The 15739-nt window shown below is 36.0% G+C and overlaps 1 protein-coding gene across 7 annotated transcripts in view; it reads left to right on the top strand.

Moving 5' to 3' along the window:
• The window catches only part of KLF12 (KLF transcription factor 12), a 585204-nt gene that overhangs the window by 392657 nt on the left and 176808 nt on the right, over nt 1–15739 (top strand). The gene's annotated exons all lie outside the window — the stretch shown is intronic.

Here is a 15739-nt window from a genome sequence, read left to right as displayed (position 1 = left end):
TACTTGGCCACAGGGCCAGCCCCTACTCTAATGATTTTTATATGAACTTTTCCTTCATGGTTTAAGCTGAAATGGCATACTTTTACTGTCAGCCTTTATAACGTCTCAGTCAAAGACTGGGATGCTCTCTGACTCTGTAGCAGGATTTAGCAGTCATCCTCAGCATATTGTTTGGCACACAGTGGACATTCAGAAAGTATTAATTCCCTTCCCTTACATTTGCATCACTTGTGAAAAAATAGTTTTCAGTGTGACAGTTTGATTTCATCAGAAACTATTTCTTTTTTTTTTTTTTTTAATTAATGTTATGATAGATTACAAGCTTGTGAGATTTCAGTTGTACATTTTTGTTAGTCATGTTGTGGGTACACCACTTCCCCCTCCGTACCCTCCCCCCACCCCCCCTTTTCCCTGGTAACCACCAATCAGATCTCCTTCTCAATATACTAATTTCCACCTATGAGTGGAGTCATATAGAGATCGTCTTTCTCTGACTGACTTATTTCGCTTAACATAATGCCCTCGAGGTCCATCCACGTTGTTGTGAATGGGCCAATTTCGTCTTTTTTTATGGCTGAGTAGTATTCCATTGTGTATATATACCACATCTTCTTTATCCAATCATCAGTTTCTGGGCATGTAGGCTGGTTCCATGTCTTGGCTATTGTAAATAATGCTGCGATGAACATAGGGGTGCAACGGACTCTTGAGATATCTGTTATCAGGTTCTTAGGATAGATACCCAGTAATGGGATGGCTGGGTCATAGGGTATTTCTATTTTTAACTTTTTGAGAAATCTCCATACTGTTTTCCATAGTGGCTGTACCAGTTTGCATTCCCACCAACAGTGTATGAGGGTTCCTCTTTCTCCACAACCTCTCCAAAATTTGTCGTTCTTGGTTTTGGATGTTTTTGCCAATCTAACGGGGGTAAGGTGATATCTTAGTGTAGTTTTGATTTGCATTTCCCTGATGATTAGCGATGATGAACATCTTTTCATGTGTCTATTGGCCATATTCATATCTTCTTTTGAGAAATGTCTGTTCATGTCCTCTGCCCATTTTTTGATCGGGTTGTTTGTTTTTTTGTTGTTAAGCAGTGTGAGTTCTTTGTATATTATGGAGATTAACCCTTTGTCGGATAAGTGGCTTGTAAATATTTTTTCCCAATTAGTGAGCTGTTTTTTTGTTTCAATTCTGTTTTCCCTTGCCTTGAAGAAGCTCTTTAGTCTGATGAAGTCCCATTTGTTTATTCTTTCTATTGTTTCCCTCAACTGAGGAGTTACAGTGTCCGAAAAGATTCTTTTGAAACTGATGTCAAAGAGTGTACTGCCTATATTCTCTTCCAAAAGACTTATTGTCTCAGGCCTAATCTTTAGGTCTTTGATCCATTTTGAGTTTATTTTGGTGTGTGGTGAAAAAGAATGGTCAATTTTCAATCTTTTGCATGTGGCTGTCCAGTTTTCCCAGCACCATTTGTTGAAGAGACTTTCTTTTCTCCATTGTAGGCCCTCTGCTCCTTTGTCGAAGATTCATCAGAAACTATTTCTTATTCAAAGATTTAAAGTCAGTTAATTGGGAACCCTTTGTTGAGTATAACCTACTATCTGAGTTATAATGAACATAAGGGAGGCAGTGTGTCTTGCCTTCTAGCAGATAATTTTAATATTAACTTCTTCTGAATGTGGAGAATGCTTGGGACATATTGCTCAAAAACTCATCGTCTGTTGTAGCCACTTAGTTTTCTTCCCATTTATAGAATCCTGTGGTAATTTCCCTTTGACCTATTTATTATGATCAAACTTCTGACCTATGGCAGCAAAACTTTAATCTAATAACAAACTTTACCTTATTGCCCATTCCCTCCACTTCAGTCAGGTCAGGCATTTACTGTCCCCGTCATTCATTCCTCCCTGTTGTATCCCTGACACTCCTCCTGAGCCCGAGATACTGCCATCCACTGACACATGGCTCATAATTCACTCTGTAACCTTTCTCTTCAATGTCAGCATTACTAATCAACCACTCTGAAGATAGTAGGATGGCTGGCATAGATCAAAGCACCTAATTTCCTTTTCTAATGTTTCAGGTCTTAAATATAATTTCATATGGGAAAAGTTCCATTACCCAAACCAAATGGACAAGACAAAAGTTACGGTGTGTGAAAATATTACCTGGTTGGCAGGCTAAGATCTTGGTCTAAGACTACTAGACTCTTGTGTATAACTGGAAAAATTACCTAACTCTCTTGGTTTTAGGTGATTTGTTTTTGGAGGTTTTTTTTCCGAGTAATTTTATTGGGATTATAATGGTTTATAACGTTGTGTAATTTCGGATGTACATTATTGTTTATTATTTTCTGAATACACTTCATCGTGCTCGCTCCCAGCAGTCTAATGGTGATTTGTTTCTTGTTTGCACTGGGTAATGAGAACAAAAGTGTTCTGAGTTCCCTGACGGTTCTAGGATCTGTAAAAGTAAATTCCTTTATGACACAGAAGTTGGACAGTAATAACCTCAGCTATCTAGAACAGCTCTGACCCTGGAAACTGAATAAAAGCAGGGACTGCGCAGCAAAGAAGCAACTTCTCATTATCCAGCGATGATGAAACTGATGAAGGAATGTTGAAGAACCACAGATAAAGCTCAGACTCTGATTGTGTGGTTCATAACCAGGAGAATAACCACAAAGAAAGAAAGAAATACTTTTGTTGGCTTTAATGTAATTTAATATAATGCCAAGACATTTTGGATGTAGGCCAAGAAATATGGGAGGATTAAGAGGAAAAGGAGATAGAAGGATGAATAAAAAGGAAATCCATTGTTAAATAAGAACTATTACTCTCTATAATCCTCTCAATAAATTCTGATATTTGATAGAATTCAACAGCTATTCTTTATAAAAGTACTAGAAAATAGAACTTATTTAATATTGGAAGAGGTATTTCTTCTAACCAATAGTTAATAGTATATTTAATGGAAAAAAACTAGAGGAGTTTCCATAAAATCAGAAAATAAACAACATGCTATCACAATCATTATTATTATTTTATTATAGAAAACATACTTAGTGTGTACATGGAACATAAAGAAAAAGAGTAAGCACTAGATAAACTTAGGGAAAAAATTTATTTTTCTTTTACCTTTTTTTTTTTGGTGAAGATGATTGGCCTTGAGCTAACATCTGTTGCCAATCTTCCTCTTTTTATTTTTTTTCTTCTCAAAGCCCCAGTACATAGTTGTATATCCTAATTGTAAGTCCTTCTAGTTCTTCTATGTGGGATGCTGCCATAGCATGGCTTGGTGAGCAGTGTGTAGGTCTGCACCCTACATCTGAACCGGTGAACCCTGGTCAGCCAAAGCAGAGAGTGCAAACCCAACCACTATGCTACTGGGCCAGCCCCAGAAGAAAAAATTTTATTTTGAAAGAATGTGTTTGAATACCTCAAATTAGAGAAAAAAGTGGTTAGAATTGATTGACATGAGTTTAGTAAAGTAAGGGTGTTAAAGTAAATAGTCTATCTGTGGTTGATTAATAACTAACTTAAAAATAGAAAAGCCTTCATGGTAGCAACCTATTATGAACTATCTAAAGATAAATGTTAAAAAGAATAAAAAAGGCAATGAGATTGGGAGGTCATGAGAGTCTCTTATCCCTGTAGACCCTAAAGACCGAACTCTGTAAACTCCTTATAGGGCATCATTTCATTGCCAGAGTGGGTGGACATGTATATGTGCATTGTGCACTGCCTCTGTGTGTGTCTGTGTCTGTGTCTGTGTGTCTTTGTGTCTGTGTCTGTGTCTGTGGTTCGTAGACATGTAGAAAGTGAAAACGGTTTTATAAATTTTGGAAAGTTTAAGTGCTAAGTAAACATTACTGATGTCTCCTTGTCTCTCTGCCTTATCCATTCTCTTGCAAACTCAGCTTTCCACATTCCCTTGCTCACTGGCTTCTCAAGAAGTTCAGCCAATGGGAGGCATTGGCAGACAACTGTGAAGGTTTCAGGAGGGGAGAAACCAGGGCTCTTCGTTCTCTCTGTCTCTCTCCATCTTTCTCTTCCTTGGGCAGCATTTTTCAGCAGTGGCTATGTCTTGTGTCGCCCAGCTGCTGGAGCAGGCCCCTGCTGTGGTTCTAGATCCCTTCATATGCAGCGAGCCCTGGATTCTTATAACATCCTCTCCGTCCTTTGTCTTTCCTGTCCTAGGGATGAGAGTGGCTTTTTGTTCTTTTGCCGTTGCTAATCTGGGTTCTTCACTATTCCCCTTTTGGCTTCTCAGCTATCTTGTCACCTGCGTTAAATTTCCTGTTTAAGTACTCAGGAGGCCAACTGTTTCTTGACTGGACCCTCATTTAGAGAAGCACACTATTGTGTTTTTCTTTCTTTCTTTTTCAAAATCTATATAGAACAGTATTTGGCACATAGTAAACAATATTGTTAACTGAATGGATTCTAAAACAATGAAGCTGAGGGAAAATGAACTGGTCAAATTATTTTCAGATATTCAGTCAAGCTAATGAAAAGATCTGTAGCATACACATAATTAAATTAGATCATATGGATTGTGTTTATTTAGTCATTTGGAAAGAGATTGGAAGGGGCCTCTCTCTCTGACCCAGTGCTAATTGGAAAAGTAATGCAGAGGTGTGTGGGTCATGGATTTTTTGAAGAGTGCCTTTGCAGAGTAAGATGTTAGGAAGTGAGCTTTGGGGCTAATACGCAGTCAGCAAAATAGGAAACAGCTAGAGTTTTTTGTTTTTTGTTTTTACTTTGAAAGCTCTCTCTTCTGAACACAGTGTATTATCTGAACATTTATGTCGCTAGCAAAAGTGATTGATTTCAGTTACCCCTTTATTTTTTATTTCAACAAAAGCAGCATATTCTTGTGATAAGAAAAATTCAGAGGATGTTGTGATTAAAAAGTAGTAGCTTCATCACTAATCATCAGGGAAATGCAAATCAAAACTACACTAAGATATCACCTTACACCTGTTAGAATGGCAAAAATAACCAAAACAAAAAGTGACAAATGTTGGAGAGGTTGTGGAGAAAAAGGAACCCTCATACTTGGTGGGAATGCAAACTGGTGCAGCCACTATGGAAAACAGTATGGAGATTTCTCAAATAATTAAAAATAGAAATACCATATGACCCAGCCATCCCACTACTGGTTATCTATCCAAAGAACTTGAAATCAGCAATCCAGAAGTCCCATGAACCCCTATGTTCATTGCAGCATTATTTACAATAGCCAAGACATGGAAGCAACCTAAGTGCCCATCAACTGATGATTGGATAAGGAAGATGTGGTATATATACACAATGGAATACTACTTAGCCATAAAAAAGGGCAAAATCGTCCTATTCACTACAACATGGATGGACCTTGAGGGTATTATGTTAAGTGAAATAAGCCTGATAGAGAAAGACGAACTCTGTATGACTCCACTCATAGGTGGGAGTTAAACATGTAGACAAAGAGAACTGATTGGTGGTTACCAGGGGAAAGGTGAGGTAGGGGGTGGGCATAAAGGGTGAAGTGGTGTACCTACAACACGACTGACAATAATGTACAACTGAAATTTCACAAGGTTTTAAACTATCATAATCTTAGTAAAAAATTAAATAAAAAAAAAAGTAGTAGCTTCACCCCACTCACCTCCATCCTCACAAATGTAACCAAGGTAGATAGTGCCTTGTAACCACACAGTGGGCTGTGCATATATTACGAATGTGCAAATTACATCTTGCTATTTATACTGATTTGCAACTTCTTTTTTTTACTAAAGAGAACAGCGGACATCTCTTTCTAGCAATCCACAACCTATGCATTCATTTCAATAGCTGCATAGTACCCTGTCGTGTGGATAATAGCCTAATTTATTTGTCAGATTCCTTATTGATGGGCATTAAATTATTGGCAATGGCTTCTACCCTAGCAGATGGCAACTTTAAATAAAATAAGAGTTTTTTCTTAGTTTATTTTTTGCCATAGTTTCATGTTGTTCTTATTTTATATAAACATCTTATCTGTTAGAGTAGATAAATATCTTAGTGGCTGTGAAACTTCTACGGTTTTCAAATACACCTGAATATATATGTGGACACTTGGTTCTGGCAGCTTTTAAAATCTTCTCTAAAAATTCTTTTCAAAATCAGTTTTAGGAGCCAGCCCGGTGGTGTAGTAGTTAAGTTTGCATGCTCTGCTTCGGCAGCCCGGGGTTTGTGGGTTTGGATCCCGTATGCGGACCTACACACTGCTTATCAAGCCATGCTGTGACAGGCATCCCACATGTTAATTAGAGGAAGATGGGCACAAATGTTAGCTCAGGGCCAGTCTTCCTCAGCAAAAGGAGGAGGATTGGTGGCGGATGTTAGCACAGGACTAATCTTCCTCACCAAAAAGAAATCAGTTTTATTACTTGAGAACAGGAACACTATTCTGTTGCTGAAAGGAGTTAGAGTTCATCCTGAAGGAGTGAGACCACTGTTTCTTAACAGTTTTACTTTCTTTGCCTTCCATTGTGGTACAATATTTTCACGAGTTATTTCAGAGTAATACTTAGATTATGAAATAGTTCAGAAGCAATTTCTGATGATGAAGAGGCATTTGTAGATTTTAAAAGAAGGCCTTTGTAAAATATCCAAATCCAAACTCTTTGAATTCGTAATTTAATAAAATTAAAACAAACCTGGCCATAAGATAAATTCTTGCCATGGAGTTGCTTCTTGTAGTAACACAGAAATAAAGTATTGTGGGTGATTGAGAAATGGACCATACATGACAGTATTGAGGGAGTTGTGTTCTAGAAGGCTGGTGACTATGTGGGAAATTATAACTTTGGCTTTTGATTCAATATTTACTCAGTAATTCAGCATTTTAACTTTCTGGTGGAAGACAATCGTATTACAGTGCTTAGAAGTTTGTACATGGTTACTGTGCCTTACTCCTGAGAAAGAGATGAGTGATCCAACAGTGCAAGCTATCAAAAGAAACTTCTTATAAATAAAAGTTATAGGAAAACCATAGAGTTTATCAATTTCTGTCTTCCTTGTCATCTACCTGTGCAACAGCAACTGCGTCTTCAGACGAAGACAAAAATTGCTGCATATAATGGGCCCTACCCAAGAAAAGGTTGTAATATCTCCATTTTGGTTAAGGAGGCAAGGACATGCGTAAGTATCTTAGAAGTTTTTTTCTTTTGGAACCAGCGTTGATTATAATTACTTTGAAAGTGTACTTGTCCAGAACTTATTCCCCATGGTTCTTGGAAACTATATTTCTGGACTTTCATTTCATTTTCAAGTTTCATTTTTAAGGCAGAAGTAATTCAGTTACTGCATGTGTTAATATAAAAAACATTGAGAAAGTGACCTTTATTTGTCCCAACTTTAATGTATTCGTCTGTTCAGAGGAGAGGAGAGGGTTCTTACTCTAGGTCATTCTAGACAAGTGGGACTTTTATCCTGATATAGCAACAATGTGAGGGCAATCTACATTTTCTGAAATATATGAAAATATATTTTAAATAGCATTTGAGTTTTAATATAAAAATGTAAATCTTTTGACCAAAGTTTATTATTGTGATCTTTCCTAACTTATACTCATGAAAATGTATTTGTACATATGTGCATATCTCCTAAAAAAGTAGAATGCCTTAGCACAATATTTTCTGCTTTCAGCTTTCTATTGGAAATATTTCTTTTTTTGGCCTTTCAATTTTTTTCCTTATTCATGTGAAAAGAAGTGTTGGAATAGCATAGGAAAATGAATTCCATATTTTGATGTTTCAGCTAAAATGTTGGAATTCAGATTCTTTGAGATATTTAGAAGGGTTTTGAGCACTTTCAAAAAGATGTGTATTTTTTTGTTTGTTTCCATCTTCCACATTTTGAGCCAGGCCTGGTGGCCTAGTGGTTAGTTTCGGCATGTTCCGCTTTGGAGGCCCAGGTTTGGTTACCAGGCGCAGAGCTACACCACTTGTTTGTCAGTGGCCATGCTGTGGCAGCAGCTCATATACAACAAAACAACAACAACAAGAGCAAGATTAGTAACAGATGTTAGCTCAGAGCAAATCTTCCTCAGCAAAAAATAAGTAAATAAAATTACATTATCTTTAAAAGTGTAAGATTACTAGTTTCTTTTGAATTCTTTGTTTAGGACAAACAATTGGATTGTACATGGTTAATATCTGTTAAAGTGAGTGTCTTAATTTTTTAAGGCTTTCACTAGAAAATTAAAATCTTTTCCCCTTCAGTCATTATTGTTTAAAATTGTACAAAAACAACTCCACTTACAAGTATTTAAAGTGATTTTTTAAAAATAACAATGAGATACAAAAGGTTATTTTCTTCTATGGGAAAATCCCGATATCAAATGAATTTTTATTTTTCTTTTTTTATGGAAAGTATATTTGAGTTTCTAGTCAGAAAGTTTAAGCAAACACATGAAACTTTGTAAGGTTAATTTCTCATTGCTTGACAGAGAGAGGCATTTTTGGTGATAAATTTTTGAATTATAGCCCAAAGTAAGGCTTGTAAAATCCGTGACCCTTGACATTTATATGAGGCAGAAGATAAAGAATATAGTTTAGTGGGTGGGAATGAGTCAGAGGAAATGTATCATTATTTATCTGATAGTAAACTACAAATAAGACTACATGCTATCCTGCTATGGGCATATTTAATGACTATGTCCTTCCATGTTCTCTACTTCAAATGTATTTAAGGTCAATATATGTCTGATAAATCATATGGTCATATCTTAATAATGTTCTTAATTTAATACCATAAACCATTACTTCGAGGAAATCTTGTAAAAAAAAAAGTAGGCCGAGAAATTCACTATTTTAATTAATTCTTTTTTGATTTGAAAAAAATGCAAAACCTATTTTATATTAGAAAGAGACTCTCACAACTACTGTTTTAAAAAGTGTGACTACATTTAGTTCCTTTTATCTTGCAATATTCTGAACAAAAGTAGAAGCACAGTGACATTTTGCTTAAATATTTTAAAAAGTTATTTTGTTCTTGACCCGAGTTTTCTAGATTTTTTTTACTGTGTTAACCCTTTACGTTATCCTTGCTGATATTTTTTAAATATGTAAAATGTTTCAGAAACTTAATGATACTCTTGGGTTCACTTGGATGGAAGATAGTGTTTTAAAACTTGCTTTTTAAATGTATGAATGTATTTTTTTTTAACAAGAGAAAAACAAGTTTATTAACATGTCATGCCTTATGTATGCATGGGAGCTCCCTAGGAAATGAGTAAACTCCTGACTTTTAAATTTAAATCACAGATCTGTTGTTGGGTTTTCTGTAGATATGCTTTAGCAATCAGGCATTAAAATCATGTACTTGGTCACTGAGAAAAACAAAGAATAATTGCCTGGATTCTAAGTTTATAATGTGGAAAAGTAAAAGAAAGTTAACTTCTTAGATTTCCAGTTTCTTGATGAGTGTAGTGAACATAATAATCCCCACAGTGTAGATATTAAGAGGTATTATAGTGCATGGGTGCCTCCCCAGGTGTTCAACGACATTACTATCTACTGCTTAGTGTAATTTGAACTTTATACTCCTAATGTCGTAAGTCGTTGCAAAGGAAATATATGTATAGATAAAGTGGAGATTTGCCTGCAGTGTGTGTATGTGTATGTATGTACACATGTATACACACACATAGATACATATATATGCATGTATATTTTATATGTAAATGTAGCTTTATCTTGTGGCATTTGTTGCCTCTGCCCTGCCTTCAAGTTCCCTTCTAAAAGTAGGGGAGACATGTATACTTTTCATTTGGATTCCGCTAGAAACTATAATGAAAGAAGACTCATGGTAAGATAAGATTCTGGCAAGTCTAAATAGATCAGTCTGGATCTAAAATAATCTGTAAAAGCCCATTAGCTAATGTGATCGATGTGGTTACTGTCTTGCAGAAGATTTATACAAACATGATTCTAGAATTTTTAGTGGTTTTCCCTTGTTGTTTCTAAGTGACTTTTCCAAATGCAGTGGAGCCTCCGTAGTTAGGCTTTTTGAAGATAAAGGAAGAGTACAAAGCATGACAGACAGTAACATAGAACCAGGTTTTGAGTCCTCACAAGTCTCCTAAATCTGATGAGATTTCTTCCCTTTCAAATGACATTTCATTCTTGTAAGAAAGTTTCGTAAAACATAAAAACGTTTATTTCCTGTAGAATGGTGGTTTCTTTTTTGACAATTCCAGTAAGATATGTGCATATCTCTTTTCCATTCTCCTTGTTTTTGGACAATTACTTCCCTATTCTCTTCAAGAAATGGAAGCATAATCACCTCTTTTTAACCAACAGATGAAATATGAGGAAAGTCTGTTCTTCTCCTGGTCTGAGAGAATTACTCATGCGGAGGCTTGTCCTCAGTGCTGTGAAGAGCGGCAAGATCTGATTTCCCATCAAAAGCCTTCGTAATTAAAAGCCAGTCTTAATGACTTCATAAAAATATTATCATAAAAATATTAAAAGAGGTAACCTAAAGTCATTTTAATCTAAATTATTTTTGTCTAAAAATGATAAAGTTTTGTCATAGGTACTTAAATGTAATGATCAATAATCCATGTTTCTTTTATTATAAATAAAACAGATTTACAAAAGACCATCATGTTATTATATATTCCATCACTTCTTGTCATGTAATCCTTATTTTGGTTTTCCTAAGGAAGGTGTTTCAGAATTTACTTGTTTTTACATGAGAATAGAACTTGGCAAACCTCAGACAGGTTTATTTGGAGTTTACAAAGATTTTAAAGGTTGGTTAGATGTATAGATGCATAAGAATAGTTTTTTGGGGGCCAACCCCGTGGCGGAGTGGTCAAGTTCGCGAGCTCTGCTTCAGCAGCCCAGGGTTTTGACAGTTCGAATTCTGGGCGTGGACATGGCACCGCTCATCAGGCCACACTGTGGTGGCATCCAACATGCCACAGCTAGAGGGACCCACAACTAAAAATACACAGCTATGTACCGGGGGGTCTTTGGGGAGAAAAAGGAAAAAAAAAAATAAAATCTTTGAAAATAAAAAAAAAGAATAGTTTTTTTTTTTAAGAAAACAATTTGAACAAATTGAACCTTTTTTGAAAACGAAGATACCTTTTCTTAGCTTTGCTTTCTTTAATTTTTTTTAGATTATTTGTAGTGTTTATGGATGGCTTTAGGCAGTTTCTCTAGATTAGACTATCTAGATTAAAACTGGGCAGTTACACTTCCTCAGTAGCACATATGTCACCAATTTCTATTTTTGAAGATATTGGATGTTTCTGACAGTGATAATTAACGGTGTGAGTGTGTGTTATCACAGCTAGTGCGTTAGTGGTTTTGATCTGACTATATGCACTAGCAAAAATTATATTGATTTTTTTCTTCATTTGTCATTTTGAAGTATCCAGTGGATTTGTTTCTCTGTCTTGTGATATGGCTATTGTCCTTTTACAAAAAGAGCCCTCACTGGGTGCCATATTGCTACTTGTTAATTTTGTTGTTTGGTTACTACTGAGCACAGATTTTCCAGCATTGAACACAGATTTCATGCAGAATTAAATAATGTCCTGTAAGGTAACTGGAGAGAATTGGAAAGATTCCATACACTTCATGTTCATATGTAAAACTGGCCTCTCTACTTAACTATCTAGTAGGAATGACAGACCTCCCATAACCAAAATATCAGTGGCATATTGTGGGTAAATGGCATCTGGGGGCTAGAATCTCAAAGAGTTTCATCTTTGTAGCACTTTCATAGATTGGTGCCTGGTGACCTTTGTCCCTTTTTGGAACTCATATTTTGGGATGCCCCTGCAAAACCTTGCCACCACCATCCATCTGAATGGTTGGTTCCCTAGTGTGCCTTCCTTATTTCAGTAGGTAGCACCAACCTTCGTCAAGTTTCTTAAGCAATATCCTTGATACCCTTCCTTCCTTCACTCTCCACATCTAATTCATAACTTCTAAATATGCCTTTTATTTAAATTCATCTCCACCTCCCTAAGTGCTCACCCAAACTGCACTAATGGCCTCCTAATGGGTTTCTCTAACTTCCATTCTTTCCCCCTTCAACCCTTTCTCCACATAGCAGATTTCTCTTCCAAACTTAGAACCTTTCAGCATCTTTTTATTTCCCTTAGAATAAAAGCTGCTTTTCATTAATAGCTTAAGGCTCTTGCTTGTCTACCTCCCTAGACTTCTCTTTTCCTAGATGTCTGCACAGCTTACTCCTCCTCCTCTTATTTCAAGTCTTGATTCAGATGACCACCATCACCAAACGCTTCAATTACACCTGTTTAAAAGTACAGCTGCTTCATTGGGCAAGGAATTATAGGACTGGGTGGCGATGAGAGCAAGCAGGGATGTAAAAAGACAAGTTTGGAGGCTTCTGTAATGGTCCACACTGGGTGGTGGCGACTTGGATCAGGTTTGTGATATTAGAGACAAAGTGATGTAAACCAATTTGTGATGTGTTTGGAGGCTTAGTTAAAAGTTTTCACTTATGGATTGGACTTTGGAGCTGGTGAAACAGTCATCAAGGATAACCCTTTAGTTTTCTTGAGCTATTAGGCAGATGTTCATGCCATAATGACACGGAGAAAACTATAAGAGGAGATGGCTTTTTGCAGAGGAGAGAAATTAAAAGTGTTGCTCTGGATTTGTTACATTTAGATGCTTAGTGAAGATTTCAAATATACCATTGGCTGTGAGAATCTGTATTTGAAGATGGAGGTTCCATAGTGATTGACATATTGACATATGAGATTACCTAAGAGAGTATAGATAAAGTAAAAGGGACAGGACAAGGCCCTGACGCATTTCAGTACTGAGAGTTTGAGCACAGTAGGTGGAGCCAGTAAAAAAGACTTAGAAGACTGCCGAGGATATAGGCAGAAATCAGATACCCAAGAGGTCAGTAGAAGCAAGTACTTAATGAAGAAGTGATTGCTCAGCAGTGTTGAACATTACTGAAACATCAAAGAAGATGAAAATAAAGAAGTAAATAATGGATTGGCAACAAAGCAATCATTGGTTGTCTTGATAAGAGGATCTCGGTGGCCAATATTGTGGCTACTAGTCCCATGTGGCTATTTATGTTTAACTATACATTAATTCAAATTAAATAAAATTTAAAATTCTTCATTCATAATAGCCATATTTCATATGTTTAGTAGCCACATGGGGTTAGTGGATACCATATTGAACAGTGCAGATATCTAGTGTTTCTCTCATCACAGAAAGTTCTGTTGAATAGTTCCCAAAGGCGAGTACAGTTCTGAGTGTGCGCATCCTCTCTTGGCCTGACAGACTCCTCTCCCTGTGGGGAAGGGTGTGGCTGGAGGAAGACCAGAGCAAACCCTCGAAGGCACTGGATCCAGTGTACCTGATCTAAAGGGGTTACTGCCCTGGAGAGTGGTGAAGATGAAAGCAACATTGGAGTGGTCCAGCAGAGTGGAGGAAGTGGAGACAGGCTACAGACCACTCTGGTTTTGAAGACAATGTTATCATGTCTTTTTTTTTTTTTAATTGACTATAAGTGTTAAATTGTTTTGTGCAGTGACATCTGTGGGAGGTTAAGGACACTGGAGCAAGTGATCATAGGGCTTAGATTGTCTGGGAAAATTTTATTCAGTAGGCAGTACTTATGCTAGGCTGGAGATGAATAAGATTCATATCCACAAGGACATATGCCCTTCAGCTGAGGGAAGAGCAAAATACAGGTACAGTTGTGTTTTAAAAATATCAACACATTTAACCCTCAGAACAACTTTAGGAGGGTAGGTTCTGATAATATCCTCATCTTCCAGATAAGAAAAAAGTTCCATCTTATTTTGAGAAATGAGATAAACTGAGGGTTTTTTTCCTGTAAAACTATGAAAACCCAGTAGGGGAGTTAAAAAGCTTCCAAGAAGGACTCTGGTTTTTTCAACCGTATTAAATTTGGGCAAGGTACCCAGAAAGGCTGATGCTTTCTTCAATAATTAAGAAATTATTGTCTTTATAATTAAGTTGGCTGCCTCTCCACCTGAGCAGAGTTTGTCCTTTATAGTAGACTAGCCACTCAAAGTGGAACAAGAATGTGGTTTATCTCACATAATATCATATAGCACATGCTCTAAATTTAACTTTTCTAGCAAAAATTAATGCTTTGTTAAAATATGAGTTATTTTATTGACTGTCCATTAGGGACAAATATCCTACCTTTTGTCACATTATGTCTTTCGACTGAATTTGCTATGTACATGCCTATTTTTCACATTGGGTTCTAAGGTCCTTGAGATAACGATGTCTATATTTGCTTTACCCTGAAGGGCCCTGCCTACAGCTTTGGAAATAATTAGAAAGTTGAACAGGTATGGGTTGGATTGAATTAACTACTGTGTTACTGCTGCTGAATCAGTTTCCAGACCAGCAATATTTTGTATCTACTTTCCTTTTGTGCTTGACCTTATGGTGTCCTTCCCTGTCACATCTCTCTAATTTACAAAAACGGAAAAATCCCTAACTATACTTCCTTGTAGTCTTCTCAACTTAATGTCATCCCGTTTATGTAAGGCAAGTGACCAATTTGGCAATTTCCAAATTAAATAAGAACATTGAAGTTTATCTATCTACTAGAGTACTATGCCACACATTCCTGAGGCTTATGTGATAAGAATTGGTGCTTTTGTCTTTTTCAACAAAGAGAAACTTTGAGACTTTGATAGAATCACTCACTTTTTATTCATGCAAGTAACTGTTTTAGTTTTTAATGAATTTGTTCTCTTAAATTCGCTTATTAATAAAAAGATGTGTAATAAGGCATAATCGTTTATTTAATGTCTAACAGCAAGCTTCAGAATGTGTAAAAATGAGGAGGCCATAAAATGTTGATGTTAGCAATGGTAATTATTTGGAGAAGGTGTTTTTTTTGGAGAAGGTATTCTTAATTAGCATCATCCTCACAATTACTGGATTAATAAATTTTGTATTCGGGGATGATGGTTTCATTTCACAGAAAACAGTTTACAAAGACACTGATGGAACAATAAAATGAAAAGAAGAATGAAGAGTGAGTATGACTCCTGTCCTCAAGATTGTTTGCCAGAGCATGAGATGGTTCCCTAAACCAGTCTGTACATGATCCTGATGTATGTCTCCTTCCGTAATTTGCTTTGTAATATGTAAATGATGAACTCTGTCAATGTGTATTAATTCATACTGCTTCTAGTTTGAAACATTTGTAGTTCTTTTAAAATGGTTATAAGATAAAATATCAAAACATTAGAAACACTGATTTTGGATTTTATCATTGACTCTCTAGGTTCAAATACTATAATTTTTATTTAAATCACCTCTTAGCAGTAACACATGGGCTAATGAAATGTGGTTACTTAAGTATCCTTTTGTCAGTAAAACAAAAATTTAAAGTACATAAAATTGTTTTGTACTTGACAGTTTCTCATACAGATTATCTTCAAAACAAAAGTCTTATTTACTAGTGATTTAAAAGATATTTCCATGTTTATTCACTAAATTCATTTACTTGTTTTGAAATTCAGAATTAATTCTTTAAATCCATATACATTTGTATAATAAAATCTAAATACAAATTTGTTTATTTTAATATATTCCATTTCTGTGTCTATGTCAGTATATTCTGTGTGATTATAATTTGGACGAAAGTTAAAAATAGCCAAATGGAAATGATTTAGGAAGATAAACTTCTGAGAAAATGTG

The sequence above is a fragment of the Equus caballus genome, chromosome 17 (assembly GCF_041296265.1).
Source record: "Equus caballus isolate H_3958 breed thoroughbred chromosome 17, TB-T2T, whole genome shotgun sequence".
Taxonomy (NCBI): domain Eukaryota; kingdom Metazoa; phylum Chordata; class Mammalia; order Perissodactyla; family Equidae; genus Equus; species Equus caballus.
This window is presented reverse-complemented; position numbering and strand designations above follow the sequence as displayed.